Source organism: Arachis ipaensis, chromosome B2 (assembly GCF_059453495.1).
Source record: "Arachis ipaensis isolate K30076 ecotype BB chromosome B2, ASM5945349v1, whole genome shotgun sequence".
Taxonomy (NCBI): domain Eukaryota; kingdom Viridiplantae; phylum Streptophyta; class Magnoliopsida; order Fabales; family Fabaceae; genus Arachis; species Arachis ipaensis.
This window is the reverse complement of record NC_142437.1, coordinates 71,897,087-71,909,475: the sequence shown is the minus strand read 5'-3', so window position 1 is coordinate 71,909,475 and position 12,389 is coordinate 71,897,087. Positions and strand designations below refer to the sequence as shown.

Below are 12,389 nucleotides of genomic sequence, written 5' to 3'. Positions count from 1 at the left end.
AAGAGGCAACGTTAGTGGTCACGTTGGTGCCACTAACGTTGAAGTTAACGTGGATCATCCCTGGGTTAGGAACGTTAGTGAAAAAGGTGATTGTCACTAACGTTCTCGAATCCACACTCTCACTTAACGTTAACGCCACTAACGTCCTGAGCTAAATACCCTGGGTACTTCACACTTTCTCTCTGCAAGTAAAGCTAAGCCCACTGAAGAGGATAACTGCTTCAAACTCAAGATCCAAATGCCCATATCCAAGACTTGAAGAACCAACTAGAAGATCAGAAGAGTAGTATATATAGGGGTAGTTTTGAATTAAAGAGAAGCTTTTGGATGGAGTTGGAAATTGGAGAACTTCTCTCTGTATAATTTTACTTTCTCTACACTTCTAGTTTACTTTTCATGATGTATTTTCCATCTCTGTTTTCCATTTCCAGAGCTATGAACAACTAAACCCACCTTCATTGGGTTAGAGAGCTCTGTTGTAATTTGATGGATCAATATTAGTTTTCATTATTCTTCTTCTATCTTTTCTCTTGATTTTACTAGAAAGCTTTCAATCTTCATCCAATTGGGTAGTTATCTTGGAAAAGAAGCTATTCATACTTGGATCTCTTCTGAACCTTGGAAGAGGAATGAAGAGATCATGCTAGAAATGCTTTCTCATGTTGGACCGAATTGGGGTTGGAAGAATATGGTGACTATAATTCTACCAACACTTGATTTGGGAATGCATGTGGTATAATCAGTGACCATACTTCATCTCTTCTCATGAGCAATTGACCAAGGAATTGGCTATTGATCAAGATTTGAGAGATTGAATTATAAGGAATTGTAATTCGATCACTTAAGATTGCCAAGGAGATCAATGAACGCATTGATTGAGGAAGAGATGAAAATGAACTCGATCCGGAGAATGCAACATCTCCTAGACCCAATGAATTCCCCATTTCTGATCTTACCCATTCTCTTTAATTTCTGCAATTTACTTTTATGAGCATCTTCCCCATTCCCATTTAAGATTCTGCAATTTACTTTCCGTCATTTATTTTCAGCTCTTTACTTTCAGCATTTACATTTTATGCTATTTACTTTCCCGCCATTTAATTTTCTGCAACTCTCAAACCAAATTCTGCTTTGCTCAACTAGAACATTCCTCTAATTAAAGTTGCTTAACCAATCAATCCCTGTGGGATTCGACCTCACTCTATTGTGAATTTTTACTTGACGACAATTTGGTATACTTGCCAAAGGAAAATTGTTGAGAGACAAGTTTTCGTGCATCACAAATCTCTCAAGATTCAAGCCCTTGGTGCCTAGCCTTATTTCTTATTACTTTTCTTTCTTTTTCAACTCTTATTGTTCTTTTCCTTTTTCTTATTAGGATCTTGTTATTTAGCTGGTCTCATGTGGTGTGTTTCAAGCATATGACTTCAGGACAGATAGTTGCCTTCCTACCTTGTTGGTGAACTAACTTAGCTAATCTATTACCACACCACAAACTTAGGAACTCACTCCACAATATGAAACTCACTCTAGTCTTTCATAGCATACATTCTCTTTTTATTTGATTCAAAAGGACAAGCATACAAGTAAGCAAGGTGAAGATGCAACAGTGACATTAGACTAGCAAGCATAGACCTAAGCAATGACAACATAAAGGCAGAATTTAAAATCCTAAACTACCATCGAAACATGTTCTATTTCATACATGATTTTCCTTATTTAAAGCTTTGAAAAAGATGGAACAAAGAGGGAACTCCACCACCTTTTACTCATGGGAGTGCTCATGCTCTCCCTCTTGTTTGTCCTCTTTGTGTTTTTCTTGAGTGCTTGAACTCCCACTTCCCTTGCCTTTTCCAATCAACTTTTTCCAGAAGCCAGCATCTTCCATCTTCTTTTTCAATGTTTCTTTCTGCTGTTTCACCTTCCTTTTCTCTTGTTCTGTTAGCTCTTTTTGGACTTCATCATACCTAGGGATTGCAGAGTGTAGATTATGCATATGACCAGACATATAGTTCAACTTGGCTTGAGTGTTTATGTTGAACTCCTCCCTATGTAGTTGCCGTCCTTCATTCAGTACGCTGAACTCATTGAATGCCTTCGTCTGAGCTAGCTGTCGTTGGTTGAGTTCTTGAAGGCGTTTGTCTTGACACTCTTGCCTTTCAGTCACTTGATTAATGGCTTGAGTGAGCTGGGAGTAATGTTCCATTTGCTGTTTCTGCCACTCCCCTTGTTGATTCATCCAATTAGAAAGCAGTTCTTCTTGACGATCCATCCTTTGGGCTTGAATGTGCAGTTGTTGTTCTTGTCCCTCCATATAACTCCTTGCTAGCTCCTCAATGGCTCCGTGAATGTGATTCAAGTTGATGTTGGTTGGATCATAGTACTCTTCTTGCTGGTATTCTTCTTGATGAGATTCTTCTCGGTGAGGTCCCTCTTGTGCTGTTCTTTCCCCTATTTGAGGCCTTCTTTGTTGTTGGCCGGGTGCCACATAAGTTATTCGTTGTAGCATGACTGACCTTCCAGGGTTCACCCAACTTGGATTGCTGTCCTCGAAGACTACCTTGGCTTTCGTACACAGTCTAAGGATGGTGCTGGGGTACCAAAGTCTAGCACCTGGATCATTCTTCTCGGCTGACTCTTGAATCCCCTCAGCTATAATCTCGTGCACATTGATGCCTCCACCCTTTATTAAGCAATGTACCATAGTAGCTCGAGTAGTGTTAACCTCCGAATTGTTCGCGGCTGGGAGGATAGATCTCCTCACGAGCTCAAACCATCCCTTGGCTTCCGGGATGAGGTCTCCTCTCCTGATGAACCGGGGTCTCCTATCTGAATACCTTTCCCAGTCAAATCCTATAACACACATATCGTTCATAATTTCTTCAAGTTCATCATTGTCGGGGCCATTACTTATTCTTACATGATAACTAGGCTCATCAAAATGTGGCGATTTCAGCTGAAGAGTCCTTGTTATGGCATTGGGGCTAAAGTCCACCTCTGTTCCTCTCACATAACTTTTGAAGGTGGGGGCCTTGGTTTTGTCTTCTCTGACCACATTTGCATAGAACTCTTTGATGAGGTTTGCATTTATCCTTGCTTCTGGGTTCGTGAACCTTTGCTAGCCCCTTTGTTCAATCTTCTCTCGAATCTGTGGGCACTCATCCTCGTTAAACTGGAATGTTAACTCAAGCAATATCTTTTTGAGCTTTATCCGTTCGAATTCGAGTTCATGGAATGCAGTTTTGAATTTCCCTTCATCGAAAGGGATGCTCTCCACCGGTTCCTTCCTCTTTTGCCTCTTGGAGCTCGATGATGCCATGAGTAGGAGTTGATATGTGAAGGTGAAGAGTGTGTCTTTGATGGGTAAAAAGGGAGTTGGGTGCCGAGAGTGGGAAGTGTAACGGATGGAAATGGAATGTGAAAGGGAGTATGGAATAAGAATCTCTTATATAGAGAAATGGTGTGTAGATGAAAAGTGTGGATTGAATGTGTAGGTCTATGATGAACGGATGAGATTTAGTATGGGATGGGCACAAGGATCATCAACTTTATGGAGAGGTTAGTTCAGTTTCCAAGCGTGTTCTTCTTCCAATGTTGCATGGCAATATTTTCCAATGCATCCCCCTTGAAAACACGTGTATAGTGCTTCTCCTTTTGTGGTGGCCGAATCCTCCTTCTTCAATTGTCCCATCAATTTTCCTACAAATAAAGGGATGTGATTAATGAATTTATGGAAAATGGTGGCAAAATTTAAAAGAAAAGAAAGAGTAACTACTTTTTAAAATTTTTGTTGTTAACTGACTAAGTGCTATTCATAAGTACAAACCAACTAACTGATTGATTGTCCATGTATGCAACATTGGTGACACCAAACTTAGTTTGTGGCCACATGGAGTAAAAGGAGTTGTTCAAGGTTCTAAGAGTGACATGATATGAATTGCATTCATGTTCTCTTAGTGTGCCTTGAACACCAAACTTGTTCTTCACTATGTGTTGCAAACAGGAAAGATTCGGTCAAGTGTATGTCAAAGTTGATTTGGACTTCATGAACCTTGCATTATTAACTACTTTTAAAAGCATATAAAACATGGGTTGCCTCTCATGAAGCGCTTCTTTAGCGTCACTAGCTTGATGTTCTGCCCTTTGTCAGGGTGGTTGGTAATGCTTCAGATCTTTCCCTCTTACAGTAAACCTATATCCATTGGCTTCATCAAGGATCTCTACATGTTCTAGGGAGAGAACTTTGTTGATGGTGAAAACCTTAGGTAGCTGAGATGGAATGGTGGGGAGATGAGGTGGGATATCTAGGAAGTAAGCTGAGATCACTTTATCCCCTGAAGAGAAATCCTCTGTAGGGATCTTCTTGTTCCTCCATCCCCTTGGTTCCTTATTCTTTGTTCCTTTTGATGTTGCCCTACTCTTTGTGGCCTCTTCTTTCAAGAAAATTTTGTTGCTGGTCTCATATGACTCTGGTGGTTTAGGTTCCTCCTGATTTCCCTTGAGCTGTGACAGCTGCTGATTATCTTGTTCATCAACCAAAGGGATTCCCTGTGATTCAATGCTTGTTTCTTCCACCAGTGCTTTGTCGTGCTCTTTCCTTGGTTCCTTGCTTTCCTGATCTGCTTCTTGTGAGGGTTTGAAGACATTGAATGCGAGTTGTTCGTCATGTATCCTCAATATTAGCTCTCCTCGCTCCACATCTATGAGCGCTCTGGCTGTAGCTAGGAATGGTCTTCCCAATATGATTGGGTGAAGGTGACTCTCTTCCATTTCCAATATGACAAAGTATGTAGGAAGGAAGTAGTTCCCAACCTTCACTAACACGTTTTTCACCACTCCCACTGCTTGTTTTTGAGTTTTGTCAGCCAGCCTGATGACTACATCTGTGGGCATTAGCTCATTGATCTGCAACTTCTTCATAAGGGATAAAGGCATTAAGTTGATGCTTGCTCCCAGATCACAGAGTCCTTTGTCAAACATTGTTTCTCCTATGGCACAGGGGATGTGAAAACTCCCTGGGTCCTTTCTTTTTGTAGGCAACACTGGTTGAATGAGAGTACTGCACTCCTTATTCATCACTATTGTTTGTCCTCCCTTGAGTGAGCTTTTCCTGGTCAGCAACTCTTTCATATACTTAATGTATGAGGGCATTTGTTGGAGAGCCTTGATGAATGGTATGTTCACATGGAGAGATGCAAATATGTCAAGAAACCTTGAGTATATTCTCTTTTCTACACCACCTTTGAGTCTTTGGAGAAAAGGTGCACAGAGTCTCAGTATCTCCTTCTGTGAAATTTTGGTTTCTTGGTGATCCTCTTCCTGTTTCTCTGCTGATGTGTCTCCAGGTTGTTCTAATGGTTTGTTCGGCTCTTCCTCAGTCCCTTTATCACTTGTAGTGACCATCTTGCAGTCTTCCCATCTTACTTTCTTTGTTTCACCTCTCGGGTTTTTCTCTGTGTCACTTGGGAAGCCGTCAGTGGGTTTGGGAATTTTCTTAGAGAGGTATCCCACTTGAAATTCTAGCCTCTGAATGGTGTCTCCCTGGTTTTTGAGATTAGCTCGCACCTCCTCTTTGAACACCTTGTTATCTTGGATTTCCTTACATATGCCTTCAAGTAGAGTCTCAATCCTTGATAGTCTTTCTTCCGATGATGGTGAGTTGAGATTGGAGGGATGAGAAAGGCCATTTTGGCTTTGGTATGGATGTTGAGGTGTGTTGTTAGGTGGGTGTTGAGATGATCTCTGTGTGGAATGTTGGTGAGCTGCATTGTTGTTGGGGTTATGGCGTCTCTGATCTTGGCCTTGGTCTTGTTGATTTCCCCACCCAAAGTTTGGGTGGTTCCTCCAACCAGGATTGTAAGTCTTGGATTATGGGTCATGGTTCTACCTAGGTGGATTTCCAATGTAGTTGGCTTGTTCCTGATCACCCTCTGCTTCTTCATTCACTCCTTCTTGAGCTGCTGTTGAGGTGGTGATTGCTGCTACTTGGTTCCTCTCCATCTTCTTGGTAAGATCAGCGAGCTGCTTGGTAATCAGCTTGTTTTGGGCCAGCAGTGCATCCATATTGTTTAGCTCCATTACTCCTCTAGTGTTGCCCCTTTCAGAGGCATAGAAGTAGTCATTCTCAGCTACAGTCTCAATGACATCTATGGCTTTTTCAATGGTCTTCTTCTTGTTCAGAGATCCCCCGAATGAGTGGTCTACTGCCTTCTTTGATTCATCAGAAAGACCTTCGTAGAAAATGTGTAACTGCACCCATTCATTGAACATATCTGGTGGGCACCTTCTTGTCAGATCCTTAAACCTCTCACATGCTTCATATAGAGTCTCACCATCTTGTTGCCTGAAAGTTTGAACCTCATCTCCCAACCTGTTGATTCTTTGAGGTGGATAGAATCTCGCCAAGAATTTGTTCACCACATCTTCCCAGGTTGTTAAGCTCTCCTTCGGGAAGGATTCCAGCCATTTAGATGCCTTGTCCTTTAGTGAGAAGGGGAGTAGAAGCAGTCTATAGGTGTCAGGATGAACACCATTAGACTTTACAGTATCACATATCCTCAGGAAGGTGGTTAGATGTTGATTGGGGTCTTCTTGGACACCTCCTCCGAACGAACAGTTGTTCTGAACAAGGGTGATGAGCTGTGGCTTTAGTTCAAAGTTGTTGGCATGTATGGTTGGCTTTTGGATGCTACTTCCACAGTTTCCTGGGTTTGGATTGATGTAAGATCCTAGAACTCTTCTCTCTTGCCCAGCATGATGCACTGGGCCTTCTCTGCCATGGTTGTGAGCCTCTTCTTCATGATGGTTCTCCATATTCTCATCCATGTCTGGTTCAAAATACTCCTCTTCTTCCTCCGTACCAACTACTCTCTTTCCTCTTGCTTCCCTCTTTAATCTAAGGAAGGTCCTTTCAGGTTCAGAATCAAAGGAAGTTGAAGCCCCGCTTCTTCTACCTGTCATACAACCAACAAGGCAAAAGCAAGAAGGGGGTAGATGCAGAGAGTATTCTTGTTAGAAATGCTATTAGTGTGAGTGATGCAATATATCAAACAGTTAGTGGGTTAGTGAACTGAATTGTAAAAAACTAAGAAAAGGTTAGGGGAAAAGGAAGAAAACAGCTAAACTAAAAATGCTCAATCTAGTTATCCACCAATTTAATCATTGTTGATGCAAAATCAATCCCCGGCAATGGCGCCATAAACTTGATGCACAGAAACTTGTCTCTCAACAAATTTCCCTCGGCAAGTATACCGAATTGTCGTCAAGTAAAAACTCACAATAGAGTGAGGTCGAATCCCACAGGGATTGATTGGTCAATCAACTTTAATTAGAGGAATGTTCTAGTTGAGCTAAGCAGAATTTGATTTGAGAATTGCAGGAAATTAAATGGCGGGAAAGTAAATGGCAGAAAATGTAAATGCTGGAAATAAAGAGTTGAATATAAATGACGGAAAGTAAATTGCAGAATCTTAAATGGGGAATGGGGAATTCAGCATGAAAGTAAATGGCAGAAAGTAAAGAGAATGGGTAAGATCAGAAATGGGAAATTCATTGAGCTTAGGAGATGTTGCATTCTCCGGATCAAGTTCATTTTCATCTCTTCCTCAATCAATGCATTCATTGATCTCCTTCGCAATCTTAAGTGATTGAATTCCAATTTCTTAGTAATTCAATCTCTCAAATCTTGATCAATAGCCAATTCCTTGGTCTAATTGCTCATGAGAAGAGATGAAGTATGGTCACTGATTATACCACATGTATTTCCAAATCAAAGTATTGGGAGAATTATATGTCACCATATCCGCCCAACCCCTAATTTGGTCCAACATGAGAAAGCATTTCTAGCATGATCCCTTCATTCCTCTTCCAAGGTTCCGAAGAGATCCAAGTATGAATAGCTTCTTTTCCAAGATAACTACCCAATTGGATGAAGATTGAAAGCTTTCTAGTAAAATCAAGAGAATAGAAAGAAGAAGAGTAATGAAAACTATTATTGATCCATCAAATTACAACAGAGCTCCCTAACCCAATGAAAGGGGTTTATTTGTTCATGGCTTTGGGAATGGAAAACAAAGATGGAGAATGCATTCTGAAAAGTAAAACTAGAAGTTGTAGAGAAAGTAAAATTATACAGAGAGTAGTCCTCTCAATCCAAAAGTTTTTTTTCTAGTTCAAAACTACTCCTATTTATACTACTCTTTTGATCTTCTAGTTGGCTCTCCAAGTCTTGGATATGGGCCTTTGCATCTTGAGTTGAAGCAGTTATCATCTTTAGTGGGCTCAGTTTACTTGCAAAGAAAGTGTGCAATAGGCATGGACTTTAGCTTAGGGCGTTAGTGGTGTTAACGTTAAGTGAAAATGTGGGGTCGAGAACGTTAGTGATAATCACCTTTTTCACTAACATTCCTAACCCAAAATGGTCCACGTTAACTTCAACGTTAGTGGCACTAACGTGACCACTAACGTTGCCTCTTGGCCCTTCGCAAATGTTACTGGGGTTTACCTTTCCCAATAACGTTGAGGGTACCCCTTTCTCCTTACGTTAGAGTTCACGTTAGTATAGTTAACGTGACCTTTATCGTAGGCTTGCCAAATCTTCGAGAGCGTTAGTGACACCTACCTTTTTCACTAACGCTCCCAAACACCCCTTTCCCACGTTAGTGCCTCACGTTAATTACATTAACGTGACCACTAATGTGGTGTTGGTTGCCATCTCCAACGTTAGTGACAAAGGTGAGTGTCACTAACGTTGCCATTGTCTTCCTCTTCCACGTTAGAGTTCACGTTAACTGAGCTAACGTGACTCTTAACGTGGCCAGTTGCCCTTTTGGAGCGTTAGTGGCACTCACTTTTACCACTAACGCTTGGAGCTTTCTTTTCCTCCACGTTAACTACCACGTTAATGTAGTTAACATGGTAATTAACGTGGGCTATGGTGGCTTCGAAGACGTTATTGACGATCACTTTTCTCATTAACGTTGCAAGCTAGCTCCCATTCCACGTTAGTGGTCACGTTAGTTAGACTAACGTGGCTACTAACGTGGCTTTTTCTTGCTTCCTTGTCCTGAAATCAAGCAAATAAAGTGCATCAAAGCTCTAATCCAAGTTATGAGTCATGCATCGTCCAATTTATCATTAAATTCATGCATAATTCTCATGAAATCATATAAAATTCACAATGTTTGCTTGAATCAAGATGTAAGTGAAATTCTACCCAAATTTTGCTTATTTCCTAAGAAAATGCATGAAACTACCCTAAAACAGTAAAGAAAAGGTCAGTGAAACTGGCCAAAATGCCCTGGCATCACAACTCTTGAATTTTATTGAATTATCTATGAAAAGAAAACTACCTCCAGTTGGGTTGCCTCCCAACAAGCGCTTGTTTATCGTCATTAGCTTGACATCTTTCATCCTTGTTCATCCCAGCTCATGAATGCTTTCTTCTTTGTTCCAAGATCCTCCTAGATAATGCTTAGCTCTGTGAGCATTTACTGTGAATGTGTCCTTTGTAGCTTCATTCAGAAGTTCAAGGCTGCCATATAGGAGTACTTTGGTCACCAGATAAGGACCAGTCCATTTGGACTTGAGTTTGCCTGGAAAAATCTTGAGTCTGGAATTATATAAGAGCACTTGTTGTCCTGGTTTGAACTCCTTTTTCAAGATTTTCTTATCATGCCACTTTTTAGCTCTCTCTTTGTATATCTTGGCATTCTCATAAGCTTCCAATCTGAATTCATCCAGTTCATTGAGTTGCAATAGCCTTCTCTCTACTGCTGCTTGAGAATCAAGATTGAGGAGCTTAGTGGCCCAGAAAGCTTTGTGTTCAAGCTCCACAGGAAGGTGACAAGATTTGCCATAGATTAGCTGAAATGGTGACTTCCCAATTAGAGTTTTGAATGCTGTTCTATATGCCCATAGAGCATCATCCAATTTTCTTGCCCAGTCTTTCCTTGTGATCCCCACTGTCTTCTCTAAAATTTTTTCAACTCCCTGTTTGCCAATTTAGTCTAGCCATTAGTCTGAGGGTGATATGGTGTGGCCACTTTGTGAATTACTCCATATTTGTGGAGCACCTTTTCCATCTGTCTGTTGTAAAAGTGGCTGCCACCATCACTAATGAGGCCTTTAGGTACCCCATATCTAGTGAAGATGTGTCTCTTAAGAAATTGAAGAACAATTGGTTCATCACAGGTAGTTGTTGCTATGGCTTCTATCCACTTGGAAACATATTCCACTGCTACCAGTATGTACTTGAAAGAGTATGATGGGGGAAACGGTCCCATGAAATCTATGCCCCAAAGATCAAACAACTATACTTCCAGAATGTAGTTTTGAGGCATTTCATTTCTCCTTGTTAGTCCTCCAGCACTTTGACATTCATTGCATTGATTCACAAATTCTCTGGCATCTTGGAATATGGTTGGCCAATAAAAACCACTTTGAAATACTTTGGCATCTGTTCTTTTTGGCCCAAAGTGTCCACCATAAGCTGAACCATGATAGTGCCACAGTATGTCTCTCATCTCAGTTTCAGGGATACACCTTGTTCATGCCTGGGTCAAGCTGTCCGACCCGGGATGATTGAAGACAAGTCGACCGACCTCTTCAGGTCTGGATTCCCCGACCGCTTCTTAAAGAGTTCGGCCAAATCGCTACAAAGGCCCAAGAAAGGCCCAAACGAAGGAACATAGCCCAATCTAAAGGCAGCCAAAGCCAAGAAAGATAAGGGCGGTTCTCCTTAAAGATAAGATGACTTTACTCAAAGATAAGATAAGATAACTAACTTATCTTAACAAGAAGGTCATTCCACACTACTATAAATACGCTGGAGCACCCAAGTATAACTCATACTCTGATTCTACTAAAAAATCTGCTTAAAGCTCATGCTAACTTAAGCATCGAAGTCTCTTGCAGGTACCACCACCCTCTGGTGATGAAGGTTCAGCAACATCTCCAGCTCTGCTAGTTCCACCAGGTCAGACACGACAGCTCCGGCCACCAACAGAAGATCTCATCCGAGATCGACCTTCAGTTTCAGGTAACCCTTGGAACATTGGTGCCGTTGCCAGGGAACCTAGAAGTCATCCCATCATCATGGCGGACGACACCACCAACAATCACAATTCTGATTTGGAATATCGGACGCTGCATAGGAACGCGGACACCACACCCAAAGATACACCTCAGCAAAACGGAGAAAAGCATTCTCCAAATACAGAAATTTTAGAAGCCCTCCGAGAACAATAAAATCGGCTTAAGCAGCTCGAACAGGAGGCCGAATTCCAACGCGAAGCTGAAAGAAGCCTCCGAAGAGAAACTAGGCGACGCTGAGAGTTAGAGGACAAGCTCCTAAAATTCGAAGCCGACCTAAAAACCAAAACCATTCAACCCGGTCCGGAGGAAAACTCCCACAAAGATCAAGATTCCTTCACTAAAGAAATCATGAAAGCTAAAGTTCCGAAGGATTTTAAAGCTCCCGACATGACCCCATTGATGAGCGGATAATTTATACGCTTTTTGGCATTGTTTTTAGTATGTTTTTAGTATATTTTAATTAGTTTTTATTATATTTTTATTAGTTTTTAAATAAAAATCACTCTTCTGGACTTTACTATGAGTTTGTGTATTTTTCTGTGATTTCAGGTATTTTCTGGCTGAAATTGAGGGACCTGAGCAAAAATCTGATTCAGAGGCTGAAAAAGGACTGTAGATGCTGTTGGATTCTGACCTCTCTGCACTCAAAGTGGATTTTCTGGAGCTACAGATGCCCAATTGGTGCGCTCTCAATTGCGTTGGAAAGTAGACATCCTGGGCTTTCAAGCAATATATAATAGTTCATACTTTACCTGAGATTTGATGGCCCAAATAGGCGTTCCAAGTCAGCTCAAGAATTATGGCGTTTAACTCCAAAACGGGCACAAAAGCTGGAGTTAAACGCCCAAACTGGCACAAAAACTGGCGTTTAACTCCAAGAAAAGTCTCTACACGAAAATGCTTCAGTGCTCAGCCCAAGCACACACCAAGTGGGCCCGGAAGAAGATTTCTGCATTAATTACTGATTTCTGTAAACCCTAGGCTACTAGTTTTCTATAAATAGGACCTTTTGCTATTGTATTTGACATCTTGGGACGTTTAGTCCTTAGACCTTTGAGGCTAGCCATTCGACCATGCTTACACTATTTGTTCTTATGTATTTTCAACGGTGGAGTTTCTACACACCATAGATTAAGGTGTGGAGCTCTGCTGTTCTTCATGAATTAATACAAAGTACTATTATTTTTTTATTAAACTCAAGTCTATTTCTTCTCCAAGATATTCATCCGTTCTTCAACTTGATGAATGTGATGATCCATGACACTCATCATCATTCTCACCTATGAACATGTGCC

At 41.1% G+C, this 12,389-nt stretch overlaps 1 pseudogene; it reads left to right on the top strand.

The window, feature by feature from the left end:
- The first annotated feature begins 6,270 nt into the window (after nucleotides 1–6,270).
- On the top strand, nucleotides 6,271–6,372 carry LOC148574352 (small nucleolar RNA R71; annotated as a pseudogene).
- The last annotated feature ends 6,017 nt before the right edge of the window (nucleotides 6,373–12,389 follow it).